The 10,347-nt window shown below is 40.2% G+C and overlaps 1 pseudogene; it reads right to left on the reverse strand.

Annotated features, from left to right (window-relative positions):
- Nucleotides 1-7,891: 7,891 nt before the first annotated feature.
- Nucleotides 7,892-8,708, reverse strand: LOC149011025 (lachrymatory-factor synthase-like; annotated as a pseudogene).
- Nucleotides 8,709-10,347: the final 1,639 nt, after the last annotated feature.

Below are 10,347 nucleotides of genomic sequence, written 5' to 3' on the forward strand. Positions count from 1 at the left end.
GTAAAATAAATTAAACACAATCAATGCATAAATAAAAGATAGGAAAAAAATGCAAACAATAAAAATAAAAAGGAAAAAGGAAGCGATCCGAGTGTCAGCTCTGGATCGAGGGAAGGGGAGTATAATAATGACTTTGACCATGGACCCTCTGCCGTAGCTTACAGTCCACCGATCGGGGGAATGGATATTAAAGAAAAAAAACAATGCAGAAAGTAAATAACAGAAAGTAAATAACAAAGCAATAAAATGAAAAAGAAGCCTTAACCAAAGATAGGCACGATTGTAGGCATCTCTGATCAAGGATCCAGGGGAAGGGAGAACAATAAATAAATGCTGAAAGTAAATAACAGAAAATAAATTGCAGAAAGTAAAAAGGAAGCCTTAACCAAAGAGAGGCACGACTGTAGGCATCTCTAATCAAGGATCCAGGGGATGGGAGAACAATAAGTAAATGCTGAAAGTAAATCCTAAATTAAGAATATGGAGGGGTAGATAGAAGCGGGAATGGAGGGAGGAGAGAAGATTAACAAAGAAGGTTACTTACTTGCGAATTGAACAAACGATTCGAATCTCAACCAACGCTAACAACCAGATCTAGAATGATCTAAATCTAAAATTGCTAGACCCAGAGAAAAACAAATCTAAAACTTGAACTTGAACTTGAATTGCATTACATAAAAAAATTAAACCTAAACAATCAATCTAGAAAATTAAAATCTCACAAATGCAAGCAAAGAAAACTAAAGAAAACCTAAATAAACTAAAGAGAGAAGAAAGAATGCTTCTACTAAGATCTAGAACATCTTCTCTTTTGATGGAGTATGTTGTCCTTTTATAAAGTTTACATGAGATATGAAACACGGCTGAATTTGAATAAAACTCAAGGTTTCTATCTGACTCAACCAATTAGGGTTTTGATGTACTAATCGCGCCAACTTAGAGAGATCAAATGCATAATTCCAACGTTGGATTTGAGGTTTAAGTAGTCTTGAAGCTCTCCTCCAAAAATCAGCACAATCGAACATCGGATGACCATTCGATGAAGGGTTTGATCAAAACTGGACATAGGCATTCAAAAACGGGATTTTTCCTCTTTTTCTTTCTGAATATAATTCTTTTTCCTCTTTTTCTTTCTTTAATTAAATCCAAGATATGAAATAAGATATTGAGGTATGCAAGGACTCTTTTCCATTTGGACTCTCTCAATAATATCTCTGTAGATTTTATTTAAAATCTCAACCGTGGATCAAATTTGCCTTCTTTATCTCTTCAATATTTCGGAGTTGGTCCATAATCACACATCTCTAGCCCATCATGCTCCAGATCAGGCCCAATTTCGCATTTGAAAATTTGAATGGACTTCTTGACGTGTAAAATATCATGATTCAAGCCCAAAACTCCAAATATTTGCTTAAATCTTGAAAAGTCCTAAAATCTACAAAAACAACATAAAACCCAAGGTAACTCCACTCTAAGTGTATAAAATGCATGCTTTATGCCCTAAGATTTCACACATAAATGTACTCATCAGTAATCTTTCCTTTGCTTTGATCTACTTTTCCGCTGCTACTATAGAGTAATTTTCCGCTACACTCTACATTTAATTTATTATATTGGTATCATTTTCTGCACTCTGATTATATTTTATATTCTCTTGGATCTTATCTTGATTTCTCTTTTAATATAATTAACATTGATTTAATATTGTTCTTGATTATATTATTGTAAAGTGTGGGAGGTTGATTTTCTCGAAACTGATCTTTGGGGCTATGGATCACACACTCGGGTATGCCAAATAGGGTACCGGCTGGGTGAATGTGACAGAGATCCTGACCATGAAGAAGATAAGACCTACAAAAGAAGTTAGACCCGAGTTGGCTTGGATGTTGAGCAATCGCCTCCGATGGCTAAGTCAGTCGAGGATCATATTAAGGTCACGAGTGAGTGCTGCTAAGGGATTAACCAGAAAATGTTTGTGGCCTTACCTAAGGATTGAGACCTCGTTAAATAGTGTGTGGGTTACCTGTCATAGTATTGACAAGGTCTTGAGCACTTGCCTGGCTAGTTGTTTCTAGGGTGGACCTTCTGTTTATGTTGGTATTTCCTTCTTTGTCTTAGCTTGAATGGAGCATTCCATATTAGTCAGGTTTGACTAGGATAGGTCCTAACCATATAGCCAGGTGATTACCCGGGTAAGAATCCGATCCAATTAGCCACGTGCGTGTGTGCATCTTATCTGTAACATGCATAATGGTTGTAATTGATGGATTCTTGGTGCTTTGAGATCGCAATGATTTGGTCTACCTTCAGCTATTAGCTATTGTATAGGTATTGTAATTGTCAAACGTTCATTGTACAATACATCAAGCTCTCTCTTGAGATCTAGAGACATAAGTACATTTGTGCCGAACTCTATCATCAAATCCTCTTCTCTTGTAGTTGATTCTTCATGGTTGTGATTTGTATTAGCATCATTCACTTGCCCAGGTCATAACAACCTTGAACCTTGACGACGTCCTTGTCCTACCTTGATTGTCCGTGATTAGACCTACATGGGACTCCCTATCCCCAATTGGTATTAGCCTTGTTCTTTCAACCCCCGTATTTCTAACCTGGGATCCGTATTGCAAGTCCGAGAACCGAAGGTCTAGTCGGGTAAATCTGTGGAGTGTCCGGATAGAAGTCCATGATCCATACCCTGAACCCATGGATCTAGATTCTCTTGTTGAAGAGCCTGCCTTGCTTGGTAGTTGGACTTCTGGAAGGCAAGTGATGTTTGGAGATGTTCGGAATGAAGGTAAGACCTCCCCCATATGTTCATTAGGGTTAGGTTGTACTTGGACTTCAACCCCCTGAGCAAAGCACCCTTATATAGCAATATACTAGGGGGCGGTTGCTAGTGGCGGTTGATTGGACCAAGCAACCGCCCCAAGCTGTCACACCCAACCCGCCGGTCTCGGTTACCCGCCCGACAACCCGTGGGAGTGATACGTCACAGGATCCACGGTTTTAATCTATAAACAATAATAAATACAAATAAAGACAATCAAGAGAAAAAATAGTTCAATTAATGAATTAAAGGATTACAGGAGTCCAACTACTCCAATAAAATAATCAATGAAAGAATAATAAATACGAGTTCAGCGAAAGTAATCAAAAAGAGTTCAATTATTTTCTTTCCAGATTCTTTTTCTAAAACTATAAACTTAGACTCAAGTTTATCAAGATAAGGGGTCCTCCAATTCTTCTCTATTCGTTGAGCGAACTGCCTAGCAACTTGTCTTCTTTGCCCATCAATGGGTGCGAGAAGCACATTCCATGCAGGGGGGGGCCGGGGCCCCCCCCCCCCCCCCCCCCCCCCCCGGGCCCCCGCTTTTGGCCCCCTCCCCCCCTATTGTTGCCAGCGGAATGCTCTCATGACTCCTCACGACACCCAGTCCGTTCCTTGGACATCCATGAGCCCAACCCTAACATATGCAACTCTACCATTTATATGACTAACAGTGGACCAACATCACATCACTGTCATCACGGGTCATCCGGTTCCAATTCCCCTACCGAAAGGGTAATAGCATGTGGGGTACCTAGCCATGCAACTCTAGACTCTACCTAAGAATGTCATCCAATAGTTATGACAGTGCTGGAGACATCAGAAGGTTGTGGCATGTGTCCCATACCACAGCCTTCTAATATCCCAAGCTAAGATATCCCAATGGAATACCTCATCCGTCAGAACCACATACTAACCATCATCAGTATATCACATTCATAACCATCATAGTATAAGTAAAGACAATCATATAACAAGATCAGCATATAAAACATGATTACAACAGTATATAGAACAAAAGAACAATGAAAGAAGACACTAGACTAGCATGTTAAGCCAATTTATAAAGATAGGATTGTATGTCCTTACCTGCATATAAGTAATTCGTCTGTAAAAAGAAATCCGTAAACAATTATAAAATTTTCTCTTCAAACAAAGAACACCTATACACAGGGTTACAATAAGTCAAATGAATCAAACCAAATCAAAACCAAAAGCCATTTGGTCACTGTGTACCAATCGATCGCTTGGGCCGGTCGCTTAGGTTGAGCGACCGCCACTAGTGACCGCCCCAAAAACAGTAAGTTTCAGATCCGAAACTTAGGCTTTTAATCATCCGTTTTCAATCCGAATTTCAAGTGATCATAGTCTGAATCTCAAATCTAACACTCCAATAGCCAATGGATGAAAGGAAACCTAACAATCATCATAAATGGATTACTCAGAAACCTTCCCTTGATCAGATCAGCCCTTTTCACGAAAGCAAGGTTTCATTTTCGGATCTGATCTAACCAAGATCATCAAAAGGATAGACAATGCAATGGAAGGATCAAGAACAACCAAAGATGAACACTAAACTACCTTAATCATAGCAAGTGGTGAAACATAAGTGAACAGGGAACCACTTACCTCAACTGGATTGACTATGAATAACAGTAGAACCTTCTAGGACTCCAACAGCACTTCAGATATGCTTTCGGCACTTCTCCACAGCCGTCTAACCTCCAAAAACGGTAACCACAAATAAAATATTCATAAAATAAGTGAGGATTACTATTTATAGAGGTCAGGGGGCAAAATAGGGCAAAACCCCGCAACCAGAACCAAGCGGTCTCTTGGTTCAATCGACCGCCACTAGCAACCGCCCCGATGTATTTTTCTATACAAGGGTGCTTTTGCCAGGGGGTTGATGTCCAAGTACAACCTAGCCCTAAAGAAGAGATGGGGGAGATCTTACCTTCATTCCGGACATCTCCAGACATCACTTGCCTTCTAGAAGTCCAACTACCAAACAAGGCAGGCTCTTTAGCCAGAGAATCTAGATCCATGGGTTCAGGGTATGGATCATGGACTTCTATCCGGAACACTCCAAAAATTTACCCGACTAGACCTTCGGGTTCTCGAATCTACAATGTGGATCTCGGGTTAGAAATACGAGGGTTGTTACACAAGTGACCGCCTGGTCTTGGTTGTGGGGTTTTGCCCTATTTTTCCCTCAGACTTCTATAAATAGCAACCCTCGTTTATTTTATGAATATTATATTCGGGATTGCTGTTTTTGGAAGTTAGACGGTTGTGGAGACGTGCTGGAAGGTGATCTGAAGTGTTGTTAGTATTCCGAAGGGTTCTACTATCCTTTATAGCTGATCTAGTGAGGTAAGTGATTCCCTGTTCACTCATACTCCACCTTTAGCTATGATAAAAGTAGATTAGTGTTCCTCTTTGGTTGTTCATGATCCTTCTATTACAGTACCTACATTTTTAATGATCTTGGTGAGATCAGATCCAAAAACGAAACCCTGCTTTCATGAAAAGGGTTGATCTAATCAAGAGGGAGGATTCTGGATAACCAAATTGTTGTCATTGGTTAGGTTTAGTATCACCCTTGGTTATGGGAGTGATAGATTTGAAATTCAAACTATGATCATTCAATATTCGGATTGAAAATGGATGATCAGAAGCCTAAGTTTCGAATTGAAACTCTCTGATTTTGGGGCGGTCACTAGTGGCGATCGCTCAGACCAAGCGACCGGCTGGTTTCCAGTGACCAAATGATTTTTGGATTTTGACTGATTTGATTCATTCGACTTATACCTTATTGTAACCATGTATATAGGTATTCTCTGTTTCAAATAAAAGTCTTATAATTGTTTCTGGTTTGCAATCCAAAGGAATTCTACTTATTTACAAGTAAGGACATACAATCCTATCTTTATGAAATGACTTGAACATGCTAGTCCAATGTTTGTTATTACTGTTCTTTCATTTCATATACTGTTGTAACCTTGTTTAGCATGCTAATCTTATTATATGCTTGTTGTTTGTACTATCTTTACATATACTTTGTCAATTATGAATGTGATATGATGATGGATGATAGTTTGTGGTTCTGATGGATGGGGTATTCCATTGGGATATCTTGGCTTGAGATATTAGAGGGTTGTGGTATGGGACACATGCTCGCTGATGTCTCCAGCACTGTCAAAACTATTGGATGACATACCTAAGTAGAGTCTAGAGTTGCATAGCTAGGTACCCCACATGCTACTACCCTTTCAGTAGGGGAATTGAAGCCGGATGACCCATGACGGCAGTGATGTGACAATGGTCCACTGTTGGTCATACATTGGTAGGGTTGCATATGTTAGGGTTAGGCTCATAGACGTCCAAGGAGCGGACCGGGTGTCGTGAAGAGTCATGAGAGCATTCCGCCCCAACAATATGTGGATGACCATAGGGTTATGGAATGGAGTCCAATAACGGTAGCCAGTCCGTGAGGATTCCCATTCCTAGGTTGCGAAGGATACTGAACCAAGTTGGTTGGTGCCATAGGGGATGTATCTGGACTTCATGTTGTATGTTACCTGTATGACCTTGCATTGGATTAAAAACCCCGACATGCGCCAATATTCATTGCCAATGGTCGTGGTGAGAGAGTATTGACTTAACCCTAACCATGGTTTGAGAGCCAGTGTGGACCTTCCATTTTACCTAGGATCCCTACATAGGTAACCAGTCCTTGCCGGATCAGAGTGACTAGACCTACCTAGAGGAGGGCTGGTGTATATCTTAAGGCATGTCAACTGTTAGAGACTTGCATAGTTAGATCTAGCAGCACTCATACTTTGCACTCATACTTTATACTCATACATATCATATATGCATTTCTGATTTGGTTTGATATATGGATGGGAATTGTTATAGTTCTTACTGAGTTCTCCAGAACTCACTCCTTTATTTGTATATGTTTTATTAGTCTGCGCAGATGGAGGAAATGTGTCGGAAGATTGATTGGTTTCCTATGAAGGAACCTTCCCGTATGAAGAAGATGTGGCACCGACAATGGGAAATGGAGATAGCCTGTGCGGGAGCTCCTGCAAGTGCATGGAATGCGCTTATAGCACCCATTGATGGGCGGAGGAGACAGATTGCCATGCAGTTTGCTCACCATATGGAGAAAGAATTGGAGAACCCATTTTCTAGAAATTCATGAGAAACATTATCTAGCTTTAGAGAAAGAAACTGGAAAGAAAATCATATAACTCTTTTTTAATTTGATTGCTTCCGTTGAACTTATATTCTTTTTGATTATTTATTATTTCCTTGATTTTTTTATTAGAGTATTTGGACTCTTGTAATCCTTTTATTTAATTATTGAACATATTCTTGTTCATGATTGTCTTTACTTGCACTTATTATTATTGACAGACTAAAACCATGGATCCTGTGACGGATCACTCCCACGGGTTGTCAAGCGGGTAACCGAAACCGGCGGGTGGGGTTTGACTTTGGTTTGCATTGTTTCTAGCCTAGAAACTCCTAATATAAAATGAATCGAAGCTCAATTGAAAGTGAGATGTCTAATCGAATAATCAAACTTCCCAAAATTCAGACTCTTACTAATTTTAAAATAAATATCAAAGAATGATATCTTAACTAGGCATAAAACAAAAAATAATGGTTTCACAATTTAATCTTTTTACATCTAAATAGTTTGATAAAAAAAAGGAAGATAAAATAATGAAACAAAGTGACTTTCAAGTTGCAATTACTATCTTTGGCAAACCTAAAAATTAATTATATGAAAGAATAAAATAACCCAAACTTATCCATAAAATAATAAGACCACTAAATAAATTCAAAATCAAAGTTAGAATCAAAACCAAAATTAAAGAGGAGCAAAATAATTTGGCCTTGACCCACCCGTATGACAAAATTCTTGAGCCTAGACCTCGTTTGGGCTCAAGATGGAACAATACGGATTAGGGCCAGCAATGCCAAACCTATGCTCAAATTATCAATTTTTTTTTTTTTTTTGGTAAACAGTAAACTATCACATTCGATTGATAATTTTTGAAGAAAACTATAGTATATTTTTTAAATATGCAGCAACAACATATATTATTAAATATAGTTAATAGCTATTTTTTTTCCAAAGGGGGCTCCGACCTCAAGTGGTCGACATACGACGTCACAGGTAGAACCAAGGAAGCCAGGATTTTGATTCTAAAAACTTATCTACAGTTGGTGTGCGCCCTGTGCTAGAGTTTCCTCGATCTTCTTCGCCATTCTCTGAAGACCCAAATCGTATTTGGAAATCAGATCCTCGAGTTTCCACCCTTCCACAGGATCGACAACGAAACACCAGTCAATCTTCGCGGATCCGTTTTCGTTTTCGTTTTCTTTCCCAGGCAAAACGCTTGATGGTCGATACGTAGGAGTTGAACCCGATGTTGCCGTCGACCATCTCGTATGTCAGAGTCCGTTGCGATGGATCGATGGCTACTAATCTTTCTTTAGACCAACTGACGTTGACGGGATTGTTACTATCGTCACCAGTTGACGGGATCGAGGAGCCAGCACAGTAACGAACGCAGCCTGGTTGTCCAGAGACACCTTCAACTCCGTAGCAAGTGGCGAGGCTTGGGAAGATTTTGTGCAGGTTGAAGAAGTCCTCTAACAGTGGCCATACTTGTTCTGATGTTGGCCCCTTTAACCATGTACTTACATGGCCTTTCCACTTTGGTTTGTCTTGCACTTCCTGCTCTTGGTTTCTCATTAGGCACAGGGAGATCAACGCACAGAACAGAGAAAACCACTTGTGCTGTGCCAAATCCAATCTCAGACTCTCAATCTCCACACCTTTGCGAAAAGTCGATCCAAAGTTGCCTGGCACAAAACAATCCAGCTGTTTCTTAATTTATAGAGGGTTGGAGGAGTTCGGATCCTCTCCGTCCCACATTGTACTCGATCCTATTCTGTTTCCCGGATGGATGACGCATGGACGGATAAAATATCAACCATTCGATGGAATTACTGAAACAGAATCAATCGGTTTTCAAAAGATTTTAACCCTCTCTATCCCACAGTTCACCCATAGACTTGGTTGGAGAGAAGAGGTTTCTATATTTTTATTTTTTGAAGATAAGGATTATTACCTCTCATTAATTCTCTCCGCTTCCCATAGATAACGTCTTAGTAGTTGTCTCTCTTGACTTCCCATTTATAACGGTACGTTTAAACTATCTCTCTCTAACGTTCCATTTATGGCAGAGAAAGCAAAAGATTACTATATCTCAAATGAATGATGAATGTTTCCTTGTACATAGTCTCAAATCCTATAGTCCCTCCCTCTTCTCTCTCTCTCTCTCTGAAATGGAAAAATTTATACCAAATCGGGTCTACCTTCGGCTCAATCTTTGACTTCAGTCGAAGATGGCTCAACCATGGCCAGGTTCAAACACTTGGTTGAATCAATAAGAAGGAACCTTGTGGTTCCAAGGACAAACGTAACTCCTAAGAATTCGAGATATGTGATTGACTTATAAATGATTACTGCCACTATGAGGAGTGGGCAATAATGTCAATCATGGAAACTACCACCGATACGGGGGAAAATTGTGCCATAAGAGGAAACCGCTTTCACCCCGACAAAGGGGTAAAACCCTACAATCGAACGGCCACCAAGAAGGATCATGAATGAATCCAACGACCAAGAACAAGAGGTAAAACCTATATAAATAAGAATCCTATGCACGGAGAAGTTATCTGAATGGTTTTCCTTACTATCGTATTCAATTTCTGCTCTGCAACACGCCAAAGCTTTGCGATCAGTCCCATAATTGACTTAGCCTTCAGAGGTGGCCTCTCAGGCCCATGGTTGGGCAACATCTAACGTTGTTTTGTAGGTGATTCCTCAAGTATCTCAAGGCTAAGCAGATTTGGACGCATCATTTGGCGCTGTCTGTGGGAAACGCTTCAGAAAGTCATGGTTACCAAATCAACAGCGGCTGCGGCTCAAAGGAACCAGAATACTCATCTTCCCCCTAGGAGGAGATATCCCTAAAGGAATCGTGCTCGAGAAGTTCACGAAGATGAAGGATTGGTTGGAGGTGAACACCTAAACAACCCAAATAACCTTCAAGAGCATGTGAATCAAATGCAGATTCAATTTCTAGAGATGCAGCAAATGCTTTGTACGGTGGTGAAGCATTTGGTGGCTCCTCAGGATCCTAATCCCCATGATCAAGAGGAGGCCCGAGGATGTACACGAAGGATTGGGGTACAACTTTCTCTAGTACGAGGGCATTCTCCTCAGAGAAATAGACAACAAACTGAAAGCCAAAATTACATACAAGATCCTCGAAAGGGGTCAAGAAGGTCGATCTAGGGAAAGAAGAGCTGGAGAATTGCTTAGAAGAGAGGAGCGGCCTGACCGAGCACAAGGAGTCGAACCGGAACTATTACCAGATTAGAACGAGGGGTCCGCACACATACACCAACATCCCAGGGTTCGT

This window comes from Hakea prostrata, chromosome 7 (assembly GCF_041222555.1).
Source record: "Hakea prostrata isolate BN-2017 chromosome 7, UWA_Hpros_2, whole genome shotgun sequence".
Lineage (NCBI taxonomy): Eukaryota > Viridiplantae > Streptophyta > Magnoliopsida > Proteales > Proteaceae > Hakea > Hakea prostrata.